This window comes from Ornithorhynchus anatinus, chromosome 11 (assembly GCF_004115215.2).
Source record: "Ornithorhynchus anatinus isolate Pmale09 chromosome 11, mOrnAna1.pri.v4, whole genome shotgun sequence".
Lineage (NCBI taxonomy): Eukaryota > Metazoa > Chordata > Mammalia > Monotremata > Ornithorhynchidae > Ornithorhynchus > Ornithorhynchus anatinus.
The window spans coordinates 18,369,739-18,386,792 of NC_041738.1; the positions used below are offsets into that span (position 1 = coordinate 18,369,739).

At 48.9% G+C, this 17,054-nt stretch overlaps 1 long non-coding RNA gene across 2 annotated transcripts in view; it reads right to left on the bottom strand.

Moving 5' to 3' along the window:
- Positions 1-17,054, bottom strand: part of LOC114815187 — a 152,894-nt gene that overhangs the window by 47,455 nt on the left and 88,385 nt on the right. For both annotated transcript variants that reach the window (XR_005660562.1, XR_003762964.2), the window contains exon 2: positions 6,744-6,878. This is a non-coding gene — a long non-coding RNA (uncharacterized LOC114815187). The remainder of the gene's footprint in view (positions 1-6,743; positions 6,879-17,054) is intronic.

A 17,054-nucleotide genomic window follows, 5' to 3' on the forward strand; every position in this document is an offset into this window, starting at 1 on the left:
TGTTTGCTGTCCTGTGGGGGCGGAGCATGGAGGGAGGCGTGGCCTTCTCTCCCTGCTCTACCTGGAACAGGCCTTGGTTAGTCAATGATTGCCACTTAAAACCACAGCTGCGACGCCTAAAGCAGATAAAAGGTGGTTGTTTTGAAAAATGAGGGAACATGCAGAAGCAAGCATTCAGGAAGAGAAGCACTACAAGAAGCATTCAGAGGGAGCAGAGTCAGGAGAAGCAGAAGCAGGGAGAAGCACTCAAAAGCAGCAGAAGGAAGCAGATTTTGGGGGAAGCGGCATGTGGCGGAGGTTTGCAGCGTGAGTGGTCCATGTCATCAGGAACTTCTCCCAACCTTCTGCCATGGAATTGACAGAATGGGCAGAATGGGCTCCTATGACCAGCAGAATGGTACCAGGCCCTTGGTGGAGTGAAAAGAGTAAGAATGTGTATCTATCCCTCCCTTGCAGATTGAGTAAAATATTTTCCACAGTAACCTTGGTGGCTGGTGGTGTTATTTGACTCTCTACATGTCACTGAGGCTTCCCCCCGATCCAGGAAAGTACTAGTTGGAATGAGCCAAGGGCTTGTGACATACAAATGGTGACGAGGGTGGGATTTGGGACCTTGGTCACTATGGTCTGGTGTTTATGGTGTCACGTCTTGCTAGTTCTCTTGGTCAATTCTTCCCTGTCCTGTTCTCTCTTACCTTCGTCATGAAGCTCTGGGTCAATTAATGTTGGAATACTGTTACCCACCAGGAACACTTAACTTTGGGCATGGCTCCGCTGGCAGTAGTGTGTGTAGGGTTCTCCTTCTATATGAGAAGAAATCTACTAATGGTTCAAGCAGTGGCTTGTGATAGAATGCTGATTCCTAAAGAAGCTAGACAACCACCTTTTATTTGCTTTAGGCGTCACAGCTGTGGCTTTAAGTGGCAATCATTGACTGACCAAGGCCTGTTCCAGGTAGAGCAGGGAGAGAAGGCCACGCCTCCCTCCATGCTCTGCCCCCACAGGACAGCAAACACCTATCTCAAGTAGAGCATATTGGTGCCTTCACAAGTCTCCCAAACCCTGTCTTTTCCGTACTTCTCTGTTACTGTAGACAGCACAAGCATCCTTCCCATCTCACAAGCCCGTAACCTTGGTGTCTCCACTCTCTCATTCAACCCACATATCCAATCCATTACCAAATCTTGTCTGTTTCACCTTCACAACATCACCAAGATCTTCCCCTTCCTCTCCATCCAAACTGCCCTGTTAGGACTATACTAACTCATCCTATCCTGACTGGATAATTGCATCCGCCTCCTTTCTGACCTCCCAATCTCCTGTCTCTCCCCACTTCAGTCCATACTTCACTCTGCTGCCCAGATTATCTTTCTACCGAAACGCTCTGAGCATATCACCCCCCTCCTCAAAAATCTCCAGTGGTTGCCTATCAATCTCCAAATCGAACAAAAAGTCCTCACTATTGGCTTCAAAGCTCTCTCATCAAAGCTACCTCACCTACCTTCTCTCCTACATCCCAAGTCCAGACTCTCCGCTCCTCTGGTGCTAACCTCCTCTCTGTGCCTCAATCTTGCCTGTCTCATGGCTGACCACTGGCCAGTACCCTATCTCTGGCATGAAACATCCTCCCTCCTCAAGTCTGCCAGACAACCACTTTTCCCCCCTTCAAAACCCTACTGAAGGTGCGCCTCCTCCAAGAGGCCTTCCTAGACTAAGACCTGCTCCTCCTCAGCTCCCCCTCCCCCATGTCGCCACAACTTGCTCCCTTTGCTTTTCCCCCCTCTTCCTGCCCCACAACATTTATGTTTATATGTATATATCTATACATATAAATTTTATTTATTTATATTGATGCATTTTTTACTTTTATTAATGTCTGCTCTCCGCCTCCTCCCCAGAGACTGTGAGCCCGTAAACCTATGTAGGCAAGAATTCTCTCTCTTTATCGCTGAACTGTACTTTCCAAGTGCTTAGTACAGTGGTCTGCACACAGTAACCGCTCAATAAATGATTGAATGAATGAATAAATGAGGTTCCAATCATGAAATGTATTAGGCTTCTTTGTATTAATGACTAAAAAGTTTGAGTTTCAGACACCCAATCAACCTCATTTGAGACACAACCTCTTGTGCTAAAGCCTGATACCATCTGTGATGAAGAAAGGTCTCCTGATGATTACTTGAAGCCATCTCCATTGGGTTTTAAGTCCCGAAAGGATTGTAAAAATGCCTTGAAATTGGCTGCATTTTCTTGTCTCTGTAAAAGTGTATATAGAACAAGTGTAGTCAGATGAATTGGCCAGAGTGGTTTAGTGGTTTTAGAGAGTGTATTGTACATGGTGAAGCTGGGTAGCTCCATCATTCAGGAGTTATCACTTTAGAAGGGTAAAAGGGGAATTTGTTTGAGGGAAGGCACCTGCTTCAAGCAAATGATTAACTTCTCTTATTTTGAAATTTGAATCTCCTGATTGGAAGGATTAGCTGCCATTAGCTAAAGTTCAAAAATGCAAAAGAATTTATTAGGAAGAGAGAATCATAACTATTCCCTCTCACCCCAGTAGGAATGCTTGCGGGGGTGGTGACTAGTACAAATCTAACAAAGAGGTCTGTAAACGGGTTAGGAACTATCACCTTTACTGCTGGCCAAGTAAAGAAAGAAAAGCACCCTACTTCTGAGATAATCACCAGTGAGTTAATAATGTGTGGTTGAAAAAAATGAGTATGCCTATATGCCAATACAAAACAAACGGAGTTAATTGTACAAAAATATAGTGTTACTGATTGGGTCCTTAATCTATGATTGGGATTGTAACTTCCTAGATTTTAGCCCAGAAGGACACATTGGCTTGAAGAGGGGGCCCACCGCTCAGCTACTTCAAAGAGCACCTGTCTTCAGTCTAAGCCATGGAAAGGAACAGTACAGTGCTCTGCACATAGTAAGCACTCAATACATAGTAAATACATAGTATTTACATAGTATTTACATACGTGGCTCAGTGGAAAGAGCACGGGCTTGGGAGTCAGAGGTCATGAGTTCAAATCCCTGCTCTGCCACTTGTCAGCTGTGTGACTGTGGGCAAGTCACTTAACTTCTCTGTGCCTCAGTTACCTCATCTGTAAAATGGGGATTAACTGTGAGCCTCACGTGGGACAACCTGATTACCCTGTATCTACCCCAGCGCTTAGAACAGTGCTTGGCACATAGTAAGCGCTTAACAAATACCAACATTATTACATACATACATACATAGTATTTACAAGTAAATACATAGTAAGCGCTCAATAAATACTATTGAATGAATGAATGAAAGGAAAAGACACGTTCCCACCAGAAGACCTGCTTCTGAGAGGATTTGGACACCAGTGTCTGAGTGGAGATAAGCCATGAAATATAATAAAAAGGTATGTGGGTGGAACATAATTGATGGGTTTATGTTCATTGACAAATAGAAATAATTTGTGAATTCTCATAGAATCTCACATATTCCCTCCCTAACCAAAATTCTGCCCTCCTATTGGTTTTGCTGTTGCTCAGCCAAATGAGAAAGCTAAAGAAAATAGAAAAAGGAAGAGACCTACATCCTAGTGTTATTATACTACTACTGTAGAAAAATCTAGGGTTAAGATTAAGGCTAGGGTTAGGCTTAGGCTTAGGGTTAGGTCTAGGGTTAGAGTTTGAGTTCATTTTAGTGTTAGGGATAGACTTGATAAATTCAGGGTTAGAGTTAGGGATAGAGTTAAGCTTAGGGCTAGGGCTAGGCCTAGGGATGGGGTTAGATTTAGGGTTATAATTAGGGTAAGATTAGGTTTAGGACTATGCTTAGGGATAAGTATAGGGTTAGATTTAAGGTCAGGATTAGGATTATGGTAGGGCTAAGGCTAACACTAGGAATTGGGTCACGATTTGTGTTAGAGATATGATAAAAGATATGGTTAGCGTTGGAGTTAAGGTTAGGGTTGTTGTATTTTATTATACTCTTCCAAGCACTTAGTACAATGCTCTGCACATAGTAAGTGCTCAATAAATATGATTGAATTGAATGAACGCATGAGGTTTATGGGTTAGAGCTAAGGTTAGGGTTAGTGTTAGGGCAATTTGTTGGTTTGAGACAGTGCAGGGTGAACAAAATTCTTGGAGCTAGCAGAGCCTACCCAACAAAGGCTCCCAATAATCCTTCCATACCCTGGGGAGATAAGGATAGAGTTAGTGTTAGGGTAAGGGCTAGAGATAGGCCTAGGTCTAGAGTTAGGATGTGTGTTAGTTTTAGGGTTAGGGTTAAGGTTAGGCTTAAGGTTAGCCTACAGTTAAGTCTAAGTTTAAGGTTCTGGTTAGAACTAGGAATAGGGGTAGGACTAGAGCCAGGTTTATGGTTAGGGTTAGGTTTTACGGTTAGCATTAGTTATAGAGTTAGAGATAGGGCATATGCAAAGACTAGGGTTAGGGTTAAGGTTAGAGTTAGGGTTAGGGCTAGAATTGGGGTTTGGGTTAGAGTTAGGGCTATGCCATGTGCTATTACTTGGGTTAGGTTTAGGGTTAAGGCTGGGGTTTGACCTTAGGGCTAGAGATAGGTTTAGGGTCAGAGTTGGAGTTAGTTTTAGAGTTAGGATTAGGGTTAGGATTACCACTAGGGCTAGTGCTAGGGTTAGTGTTAGGGTTAGGGTTATCTTTGGGGTTAGGATTAGGGCTAGGCCTAGGCTAGAGTTAGTGTTTGAGGATTAGAGTTGGGTTAGGGTTAGGGTTAGCATAAGGGTTAGGGCTAGGGCTAAACCTAGGGTTAGGGCTTACCTTTAGAGTTAGAATTAGGATTTGAGTTACGGTTTATGGTTATGGTTTTGTTTAGGGTTAGGTTTAGAATTAAGGTTAAGGTTAGGGTTAAGATTAGGTTTAAAAATAGGTTTGCTGTTAGGGTTAAGGTTAGAGGTTAGTTTAGGGTTAGGGTTAGCTGTAGGCTTAGGGCTAAGGTTTGGTTAAAGGTTCACCACAAGTCTATGACTACGGTTAGAAAAAAGCTTAGGGTTATTTAGTGTTATGGTTAGGGCTGGCTATTGGGCTGTGCTAGGGTTGGCATGGGGTTAACTTTAGGATTAGAGTTAGCATTAGGGTTAGGTTTGGGTCTTGAGTTAGGGTTAGGGTCAGTTTTAGGGTTGGGGTTAGGGTTAGTATTAGGTTTAGGGCTAGGCCTAGGGCTAGAGTTAGGATTAGATCTTGAGAATGGGTAAGGATTAGAGTTATGATGAGGTTTAGTGTTAGGGTTAGGGTGGTGGATAAGTCTAGGGCTAGGATAGAGTTTAGTGTTTGTTTTAGTCTTAGGGTAAGGGTAATGACTAGGGCTGAGGCTAGTTAAGGTTAGGATTAATTTTAGGGCTAGAGGTAGGATTGGGGCTAGAGTTAGGGTTTGTTTTAGAGTTACAGTTAGGGTAAGGTTTAGAGTTAGTGGTAGGATTAATGTTAGGGTAAGTATTGGTCTAAGAGAGTTGCAGGGTGAACAAAATTCTTGGGGCTAGAAGAGACTACCCATAAAGGATCCCAGACATTCCAATGTTTCCTTGACTTTCATGTTCATCAAGTTTCTTCCCTATGTTCCCTGACTTGACCTGAAATAATAGTTCAGCCAAAGTGGTCATGTAGGTCTCACAGGACATCCCATTTGGTGGCTACACCACTGCCTGTGGCTCCACCAGGGATGAGTAGTGGGCATGGGTTTGGCCCTGTCGCCATTATTCTTGGGACAGGTACAACTTGCATTGCAAAGGCATTTAAGCAGCTTCGACATGCAGATCAGAAGAGCAACTGGCATAATAAGCATTAAAAGAAGATGAACAAATGATTGAGCCCACTTTGCAGGTCTGGGAGCCACCCAGTTATTCCAGAGAAGAGGTTGCCACTCAGTTCCTCCTGGGTGTGGTGGAGGGAAAGCCCTATCAGACTGAGTTGATCAGTGTCCCAGCTCACCCTCCCGGTTTGGTCATGTACATGCAGCACGATCGGTTTAGGGAGTCACCTCCCTGGCTGGCTAGGAATATGTCCAAAATGAGCCGATTTTGGAGGACCATCTGCTCTAGTCCCTGTACTTCGTCTTGGAGGGCAGTGACCGCATTCTTCATCGTACTGGCCATCTGCATCAGGGTGCCTAACAGGTTCCACAGGGCCACGTCTAACTCACTCTGCTCAATGAATAGGGAGATTCCCGGAAAGAGGACCTTCAGGACTCCAGCCACCATGGCTTTGGAAGGTGCCCCTGTGGAGGGTCAGCCTCGTGCCAAATTCTGGGGAGCAGCTGTGAGACCGGTAAAGGTGGAGGAAACCAGGTAGGCGAGGTGCATATCCCTGTTACAATGTTAGAGAGGGAGGAATATGCACGGGTTCCGCACACTAGGAATCATCCGGGAGAGCGGGTGTACCCTGGATTCACCTTCCATCCAGGAAAGACAGTTTTGAGGGCATCCTCAACCACGATGATATTGAGGCCAACATCCCTAAACAGCTGGTTTGGGCAAAACGTTTGAGTATATTCTGCCAGGCACCCATCATACTGTCCCAGTGAAAGTTTACCTCGTGAGATGTTATAACAAAGGGGTATACCTAGAGGTACAATGAGATATGGTATCGTTGCTCCACCCTATTGTCTACTCATCCAACATGAAGGGAATGGCCAGAAACTGGGCACACAGCCCATAGGGATGTGGAAGATGTAGGCAGACCCTTCAGGCTGTGCCATTGTAGATGTCACTGTATAAGCTTACCGGATGATTTCTCAGCCAGTTATAGGGCAGTTTTCTCCATCCATTCATGGGCGTGACCCAGACAGGCCAGTCATACTAGCAGGGATCCGGGGTTAGTGGGATCCCACTCTCACTCCACACTGGATTGCCAGATTCCTGTGGGGAAGAAACAAGAACAGGCAAACTCCCACCCTCCTCTGCCCCCTTCAGGTTTGAATCAATTCTGAACTGAACCCCTCCCTCTGGACTCTCCTTGTTCCCTTGAAGAGGGCCTGAACTGCGACCCTCTCAAATTTACCATAGAATGGATGACTGATGACCACTTGCACCCTCACCTGCAGGGAGGTCTCTCATATCCACAGGAGTGTCTCTTGCCCTTCCCTACTACTAATCACTTGACTGTCTCAAAGGCAGTCTTTTTTGGGCTCCCCTGCCTCATCTCCTAGGTGTCGAGTGCCCAAACCGTTCTATGTGACACGGGCCCCCAGGCCCATCGTTTGCCTGGGTTGGCCCGGGCTACCCCCAACTTGCCTTTAAGTATAGCTTTCCACTTTTCCACCATTCCAATGGACTGAGAGTGGTAGGGGACATGGAGGACACACCTAATTCCCCTAACCTCTGCCCAGTGGACTTCTACACGATTGGCGAAATGTGAGCTGTTGTCTAACTGCCCTTTGCTTGGTGAGGGTAGGTGTGAAAACCAATCGTCCAATCCATGGATGACATTTTTGGTGGTGGCAATTGGACAAGGGTACCCCATGCCTAAACCACTGATGTTCTTTACACTGGTAAGGATATAGCACCAGCCTTCCTTACCCCAGGGAAGGGGCCCTATTAAGTCCACCTGCCATGCTGACCAGAGAAGTTTTCCTTCCCTGAGATTCCACCACCCATGACCTTGGCCGACCAACTCTGTCCTGGCTTGATATAGCATGTAGGATTGGACAATGCCATATGCTTCAGTCCATACTTTATTCTGCTTCCCGGATTATTTTTCTACAAAAACATTCTGGACACATCACTCCATTTCTCAAAAAGCTCAATTCATTGCCCATATATCTCTGTATCACACCAAAACTCCTCTCCACAGGCTTTAAAGCACTTAATCACCATGCCCCCTCCTACCTACCCTCCCTTTTCTCCTTATACAACCCAGCCAGCACACTTCCCTCTTTTAGTGATAACCTTCTCAAGTGCCTCGATCTCACCTGTCTTACCACCAAACCCTAGTCCACGTTCTGCGTCTGGCCTGGAAAGCCCTCCCTCCTCTAATCCAACAGACCATTAATCTCCCCTGTTTCAAAGCCTTACTGAAGGTGTATCTCCTCCTAGAGACCTTCCCAGACTAAGCCCCACTTTTCCTCATCTTCCAATCCTTTTTGCATTGCTCGGATTTGGCCCCTTTGTTCTTCCCCCTTCCCAGCCCCAAAGCACTTATGTACATATCTGTAATTTTATTTATTTGTATGGATGTCTGTCTGCCCAATTCTAGACTGTGAGGTTGCTTTGGGCAAGAAATGTCACCTTTTTTGTTGCATTGTACTCTCCCAAGTGCTTAGTACAGTGCTCTGCACACAGTAAGTGCTCAATTAATATGATTGAATGAAGGAATGAATTGGTGATTGGTCACCCCATACAACGGCTCCAACCCCTAGTGCCCTCCACTCCACCATACCTACTCTCTTGGTTGGCCCAGTCCAACAGTTTTTGGCCTGGGGTCTGGACCAACCAAAATCGGGACAGACGATCCACTTACTTGTTCCAAAGAGTTGCTTTCAAATCACCTAGCAGTTGAGCTCCTTCCCTAAGGGGATACTCATTTCTCCTGGCTCCAGTGAGAAGGTCCAATCAGTCATGGCCTCTTCATATAGGTCTGACAAAGTAGGCATCCATGCCATATCCAAGGGGGAAATCTGCCTCTGTGATTGGCCTCAGAGGGCCTAGTGGCACCATCTCCCATCTTAGTTCGAGTCTGTCACTGTTACTGGTGACATTAGGCCTAGGAACATGGTCCCCATTCTTTGGGAATCATCTGCATAGAGGAGGTAACTCAACATATGTGAGCCAATGAGTTCTTCAAGGGGAGGGAGTGGGTGTAGTTGGAGAATAGAAGGGGACCCAGGACTCAGAACACTGAGGAACACCCAGATAAGGGGTGAGAGGCACATGAGGAGGCCATGAAAGAGAGAGAATAAGCAGCTATAAAGATAAGAGGAGACTGAGAGTGAAGCAGAAGTTGGATAATGTTTCCAGGAGAAGGAGGTGGTCAACAGTGTTGAAGGCAGCTGAAAGGTCGAGGAGGATTAGGATAGAGTAGTGGTCACTGGTCTTGGAAAAAAAGGAGATCATTTGTGACCTTTGAGAAAGCAGATCCAGTGAAGTGAAGGAGAAAGAAGTCATATTGAACGGGGTCAAAGAGAGGAATGGAAGAAGGAACTTGCGTCAGCAGTTGTAGACAACTTGCTCAAGGAGTTCAGAGAAGGAAGGTAGGAGGAAGAGGGGTGATACCGGGAGGGAGCCATGGGGTCATGGGAGGGTTTTTTAGCACGGGGAGACATGGACATGTTTGAAAGAAGTGGAGAAGAAGCCTTTGGAAAGTGAACAGTTGAAGATTGCAGTAAGGGAGGGAAGAAGAAGGGGGGCAAATGTTTTGATAAGTTGTGAAGGAATAGGGGGAGCCTAGGGGAGTCTGCCACTGTGAGCATTCTCAGTGGACATAGTGGCATTGTACACCTGGCTAGGTGAAGTCTGCCACTGTGACCAGCTTCAGAGTGCCTAGAGGCACTGTTTCCCAGCTTAAGGTGGTCTGCCTTGTGAGCTACCACAAGGGGCCTAGGAACAACAATTCTTCATTTTATTCTTTCATTCATTCATTCATTCAGTTGTATTTATTGAGCGCTTACTGTGTGCAGAACATGGTGCTAAGTGCTTGGAAAGTACACTTTGGCAACAAATGGAGACAATCCCTACCCAACGGGCTCACAGTCTAGAAGGGGGAAGAAAGACAACAAAACAAAACAAGACAAGTGGACAGGCATCAATAGCATCAATATAAATAAATAGAATAATAGACATGTACACATCATTAATAAAATAATATGTGTATATATATAAAGTGCTGTGGGGCGGGAAGAGGGGTAGAGCAGAGGGAGGGAGTAGGTGAGCTAGAGCGGGGAGGAGGAGCAGAGGAAAAGAGGGGCTCAGTTTGGGAAGGTCTCCTGGAGGAGGTGAGCTTTCAGTAGGGCTTTGAAGGGGAGAAGTGTGCTACTTTGGCAGATGTGAGGAAGGAGGGCATTCCAGGCCAGAGGTAGCACATGGGCCAGGGGTCGACAGTGGGACAGATGAGAACGAGGCACAATGAGGAGGTTAGCAGCAGAGAAGTGGAATGTGTGGGCTGGGCTGTAAAGGTGAGAAGGGAGGTGAGGCAGGAGGGGGCAAGGTGATGGAGAGCTTTGAAGCCAATAGTAAGGAGTTTTTGCTTGATTCAAGGTTGATAGGCAACCACTGGAGATTTTTGAGGAGGGGGGTGACATGTAGAAAGATAATCCTCGTGGGCCCGGGATCTCTGCTCCCCTGGGGCTGAATCGACCACCACATGGACTCGGGAGCTCTCCTCCCAGGCGGTGGTTCCTTGGGCTGCCTGCCCCCCGTTTCCAGCCTAGCTCTTTAGCAGCCTTTTGGCCACCGACCGCCGACTTTAGCGGCTTTTTGGCCGCCGACCGCCGACTCATCCACGCCGAGACCACCCCCCTCTCCCGGGAAGCTGAGCCTTGTCATCGCCCGGACCCTTGGAGCCATTACCTCTTAGGCTCGGGATCTCTGCTCCCCTGAGGCGCAGCCTCGGCCCACCCGGCCCCGATTCCCGACAAGCCCCCCTTCACCTACCGCTCGCCAACTCATCTGCGCTTCCTTCCCCTCCACCGGGGAGCTGAGCCTCGGACCGTCCGGACCCGCGCCCGCCTCAGCCTTTCGCAACCTGGACCTCCGCACCCCCGCTCGGGAACTCCGACACTACAGATCTTCGCCCCCACAGACCCCCAGCCACCAGCTTCCAGTCCACCCCCCCCCTCCCCCGCTCGGGCCCGGGGACATTGCGCTCCCCTTCTCGATCCTGGGGACATTGTGCTCCCCTTCTCGGCCCCAAGGACATTGTGTCCTCGGGGGACATTGTGTCCCCCTGCTCGGGCCCGGGGACATTGTGCTCCCCAACCGCTCCCCCACTCCGCCCGAGGCGGCCATTTTGGGAAGCCCCCACTCTGCCTGAGGCGGCCATTTGGGGAAGGCCTCACTCCCTCTTCCCTCTTGAGGTGATTCATCTCTCCCGCCCCCGCCCTGGGCGACGACGTTCTTGTTCTCACCATGTTACCTTACCTTAGCCGCCGCCTACGGCCGCCACCCACCCCGGACAACCTCAGGGCCCCCCCGCCACCTCAGGGTTATTTGGTCATGAGCTCTGGGACTCTCTCGGCCGCTGGCCGCTTGACTTTGAGTCTGATCAGGTAGGGTCGACTCGTCCCCCGACCCTGGTCATCGCCTGCTTAATAACACTATTGTAGTGTGCCTTACTGTAGCATGTTGCTATATTTGCGATCTCGCTTGTCATTGTTTATTGTCGTCAGACTTTGAATTTGATCAGGTCGCCCCTTAATCGAGTCTACCCCCGACCCTGATCATCACCCCTTTTATTAACACGACTATATTGTATCATACTGTATCATGTTGCTATATTAGCACTACTGTATTGTATCATACTGTATCATGTTGCTATATTACCGATTTCGTTTATTACTGTTTATTGTTGTCAGTGCTGCCACCCACCTCTCTGGCCTCGCCATGTCTCTCCTCCCCCCCTCCCCCCTCCCGCCCCTTCCTATCCTCCCCTTCCCCTTCCCCTCTCTCGCTCAGCTCTTTCCCGCTCTCTCCTCTGTCTCCTCCCCCCCTCCCCTCTCCCGCCCTAGAACCCCACTTTACCAGCGCTACCCCTCTTCCCCCTCCCCCTACTCTTCCCCCCACCAAACCCCCTCTTCACCCCCTCTCCCCGTCTCTCTTCCCCACCCATGCCCCATCCCAGTCCTCTTGTCCCACCGCCACCCCTCATCCCCCTCTCCCCGTCCAGGGCCCCGCCACCTCCTTCCCATCCAAACCCTCCCCTCCCCCCCGCCCTTCCCCCCCTCCTCCCCTTGCACCCACAGCTACTTTCAAGTGTGGCCTCTGGAACCCCCGCTCTATTACAGGCAAGCTACCTTTCATCCATGACCTTTTCCTCTCCCGCTCTCTCCTCCTCCTCGCCCTTTCGGAAACGTGGCTCTCTCCCGAAGACACGGTCTCCGCCGCCGCTCTCTCCAGCGGAGGCCTCTCCTTCTCCCACTCCCCCAGACTCACCGGTAAGGGAGAAGGCGTCGGCTTCCTCCTCTCGCCCCGATGCCGCTTCCGCACTATCCCTCCTCCCCCCTCCCTCTCCTTCCCCTCCTTCGAAGCCCATATCATTCGCCTCTACCACCCACTCCAGTTACTTGTCGCCGTCATCTACCGCCCTCCCGGTCCCACCTCCGACTTCTTCAACCACCTTGACCCCTTTCTCACTTTCCTCCTCTCCTTCTCTCTGCCCACTCTGATCCTTGGAGACTTCAACATCCATACGGATGTACCCGACGACTCCTCTGCCGCCCGCCTGCTATCCCTCCTCGACTCTACCGACCTCCTCCTCCACCATACCGCGCCCACTCACCGACTCGGTCACACCCTCGATCTCGTCATCTCCTACCGCTGCACTATCTCCTCCCTCACCAACTCTGAAATCCCTCTCTCTGACCATAACCTTCTCACCTGCCTCATCTCTCACACTCCCTCCCCCTGCAAATCTTCGCTACTGCCCCACAGAGACCTCTGCTCTCTCGATCCCATCCGTCTTTCCAATAGCATCTCTCCTCACCTTGCCGCCCTGTCCTCTCTTCCCACTCTCGACGATCAGGTCTCCGCTCTCAACTCCACCCTCTCTACTCATCTCGACTCTCTCGCCCCCCTTTCCCTCCGCCGCTCTCGCTCCACTAACCCACAGCCCTGGATCACCTCCTCCGTCCGCCTCCTACGCTCCTATGCTCGAGCTGCTGAGCGCTGCTGGCGAAAGTCCAAGCTCCAAGCCGACCTCACACACTTCAAATTTATCCTTTCCTGCCTTAACTCTGCCCTCTCCTCCGCCAGGCAAAGCTTCTTCTCCTCCCTCATCGACACCCATGCCCGTCACCCCCGCCGATTGTTCCGGACCTTTAACTCTCTCCTTAGGCCCCCTGTTCCTCCCCCTCCCCCATCTCTCACCCCCAATGATCTGGCCACCTATTTCCTCACGAAAATCAACACGATCAGGTCTGAGCTCCCCAAAGTCACCCCTCCGCCTCTCCCCTCCCCCCCACCAACCCCCTTCCCTACTTTCCCATCCTTCCCTGAAGTATCCTCAGAGGAGATCTCCTCCCTCCTCGCAAGTGCCACCCCCTCCACCTGCGCCTTGGACCCCATTCCCTCTCACCTTCTTAAAACCATCGCCCCTGCCCTCCTACCTTCCTTAACTTCTATTTGTAACCACTCAATCTCCAAGGGCTCCTTCCCCTCTGCCTTCAAACATGCCCACGTCTCCCCCATCCTAAAAAAACCCGCTCTTGACCCCACTTCCCCCTCCAGTTATCGTCCTATCTCCCTACTACCCTTCCTTTCCAAAATCCTAGAACGAGTCGTCTACAATCGATGCCTAGAATTCCTTAACTCCCATTCTCTCCTAGACCCCCTCCAGTCTGGCTTCCGTCCCCTCCACTCTACCGAGACTGCTCTCTCTAAGGTCACCCATGACCTCCTTCTTGCCAAATCCAATGGCTCCTACTCCATTCTGATCCTCCTTGACCTCTCTGCTGCCTTTGACACTGTCGACCATCCCCTCCTCCTCCATACCTTATCTCACCTTGGCTTCACGGACTCTGTCCTCTCCTGGTTCTCCTCTTACCTCTCTGGCCGATCATTCTCGGTCTCCTTCGCTGGAGCCTCCTCCCCCTCCCATCCTTTAACTGTTGGAGTTCCTCAAGGGTCAGTTCTTGGCCCTCTTCTGTTCTCCATTTATACTCACTCCCTCGGTGAACTCATTCGCTCTCACGGCTTTGACTACCATCTCTACGCAGATGACACGCAGATCTACATCTCCGCCCCTGTCCTCTCCCCCTCCCTTCAGGCTCGCATCTCCTCCTGCCTCCGGGACGTCTCCACCTGGATGTCGGCCCGCCACCTAAAACTCAACATGAGCAAGACTGAGCTCCTCATCTTCCCTCCCAAACCCGGTCCTCTCCCAGACTTCTCTATCACCGTGGATGGCACGACCATCCTTCCCGTCTCTCAGGCCCGCAATCTCGGTGTCATCCTTGACTCGTCTCTCTCGTTCACCCCACACATCCTATCCGTTACCAAGACCTGCCGGTTTCACCTCTACAATATCGCCAAGATCCGCCCTTTCCTCTCCACCCAAACGGCTACCTTACTATTACGGGCTCTCGTTATATCCCGGCTAGACTACTGTGTCAGCCTTCTCTCTGACCTCCCTTCCTCCTCTCTCGCCCCGCTCCAGTCTATTCTTCACTCTGCTGCCCGGCTCATCTTCCTGCAGAAACGATCTGGGCATGTCACTCCCCTTCTTAAACAACTCCAGTGGTTGCCTATCGACCTCCACTCCAAACAAAAACTCCTCACTCTAGGCTTCAAGGCTCTCCATCACCTTGCCCCTTCCTACCTCTCCTCCCTTCTCTCTTTCTACCGCCCACCCCGCACGCTCCGCTCCTCTGCCGCCCACCTCCTCGCCGTCCCTCGGTCTCGCCTATCCCGCTGTCGACCCCTGGGTCACGTCCTCCCGCGGTCCTGGAACGCCCTCCCTCCTCACCTCCGCCAAACCAATTCTCTTTCCCTCTTCAAAACCCTACTTAAAAATCACCTCCTCCAAGAGGCGTTCCCAGACTGAGCTCCTCTTCCCCCTCTACTCCCTCTGCCATCCCCCCTTTACCTTTCCGCAGCTAAAGCCTCATTTTCCCCTTTTCCCTCTGCTCCTCCACCTCTCCCTTCCCATCCCCACAGCACTGTACTCGTCCGCTCAACTGTATATATTTTCGTTACCCTATTTATTTTGTTAATGAATTGTACATCGCCTTGATTCTATTTAGTTGCCATTGTTTTTACGAGATGTTCTTCCCCTTGACGCTGTTTATTGCCATTGTTCTTGTCTGTCCGTCTCCCCCGATTAGACTGTAAGCCCGTCAGACGGCAGGGACTGTCTCTATCTGTTGCCGACTTGTTCATCCCAAGCGCTTAGTACAGTGCTCTGCACATAGTAAGCGCTCAATAAATACTATTGAATGAATGAATTGAATGAATAATCCAGGCAGCAGAATCAAGTATAGACTGAAGTGGGGAGAGAGAGGAGGTTGGGAGATCAGAAATGATGCTGATGCAGTAATCCAATCTGGATATGATCAGTGATTATACTAACAAGGAAGCATTAGCTTAGAGGTAATCTGCCACTGTGAGCCATCTCAATGGACCTAGGGACACCCACCACTAGCCTAGATGGAGTTTGCCCCTGTGAGTTCTTGTATGATAGATATACAGTAACAGGAGATATTTACATTGATACTTGCACTGTGTTTAGACCGTGAGCCCATCATTGGGCAGCGATTGTCTCTATATGTTGCCGAATTGTACATTTCAAGCACTTAGTACAGTGCTTTGCACATAGTAAGTGCTCAATAAATACTATTGAATGAATGAATGAATGAGTGGTGTGCAGTCTACCAAGAGTCTGGTTTTCTGCGGGTGCTAATTTTCTTCTATCCTGCTAAGAAGGCCAGTTAAGTGAATGTGTGTTTCTGTCCATTCTGTCAAACTGACAGAGAGCACAGTTGATGCCCTAACAATTTTGTCACTTCCCAGCTCAAGTTTTTCTCTTTAACTCTGTGTTGGTGTATAAAAGCGCCCATAAGTGCAAGGATGTTTTTCTGAGAAGTTGAGGTCATTATCTCAAATCATATATATTGACTTAACCCAATCACTATTTGTAGACTTACATGTTTTCTATACTCCGCATAGGGGGCGGCATAGTATTTGAGTCCAAACTCGAGTCACCACTCTCTAGCAAGTCAAGTGAGTTGAAACCTGTCTAAACTCTTGAAATTTCAACTATTCTACAAGTCCATGTAGAAATACAGTACCAGAACATATCTACACTGATATACTTGCACTGTGATGTGCAGCCTAACAGCAGTCTACTCTTCTGCATGTGTCATTTTTCTTCTATCCTGCTAAGTAGGAAATTTGAGTGAATGTGTATTTCTGACCCACCAAAATGACTGATTTCTCAGCGAGCACATTAGATGGCCTAATAGTTTTGTCACTCCTCAACTCAAGGATTTCTCTTTAACTGTGTGTTAATATATGAGTGCACAAAGGTGGAAGGATATTGTTCAGACAAGTTTGAATATCATTTTCTAGGAACCTTATTCCAATCCCTCGGTGTGGACTGACATGTTTCCTATACTCTAATTAAGGTCTGTATAGGGGTTGTTGTGCCCCAGCTCTGACATGCTATTAGTTACAAGGCCGAGTCATGTGCACTGCTGCACTCCCGCTGTTATGGTATGCTCCCTCGACATGCGCAGAAGGGCAGGTAAACACCTTATGTAAATGGTTTGCGCATTCTCCTGATGTCTCATGGCCTATAAAGGGAAAGCCCCAGCCAGGAGGGGGCATGGTGTCTCTTCTGTGCCCCTCCGCGCCTCGGGCCTGTCCAGTAAGTAACTTCCCCCAATAAACCACTTAGTAAGTAAGCCTGACCCTGACCAGAGTGCTCTGCTTCCTTTTTCGGAATCTCTATACTGCCCCGTTATGGCAGGACTGTGCAACTCAATGGGATTTTCTGTTATAGTTTGGCACTGTGTTTGAGTCCAAACCTCAGTCACCAGACTCTAACAAGTCAAATGAGTTAAAATCCATCTAGCAGGATATACAAAATTAACTCTTTTTGGAATATCAAAAGTTCAGTTGCATGTACCAGAAGATGTCTACAGTGATCCTTGCAGTGTGGTGTGCAGCCTTTCAGGAATCCAATCTTCTGAATGTATCATTTTTCTTCTGCCCTAAGTAGGCATGCTGAGTGAATGCTGAATGGACTATTCTGAAATTTCAAATATTCAAGTCCATTCATGATAGAAATACAGTAATAGAAGGCATCTACAATGATCCTTGCACTGCAGTGTTTGGCCTATCAGAAGTTGAATCTTCTGCGTGTGCCATTTTTCTTCTATCCTGCTA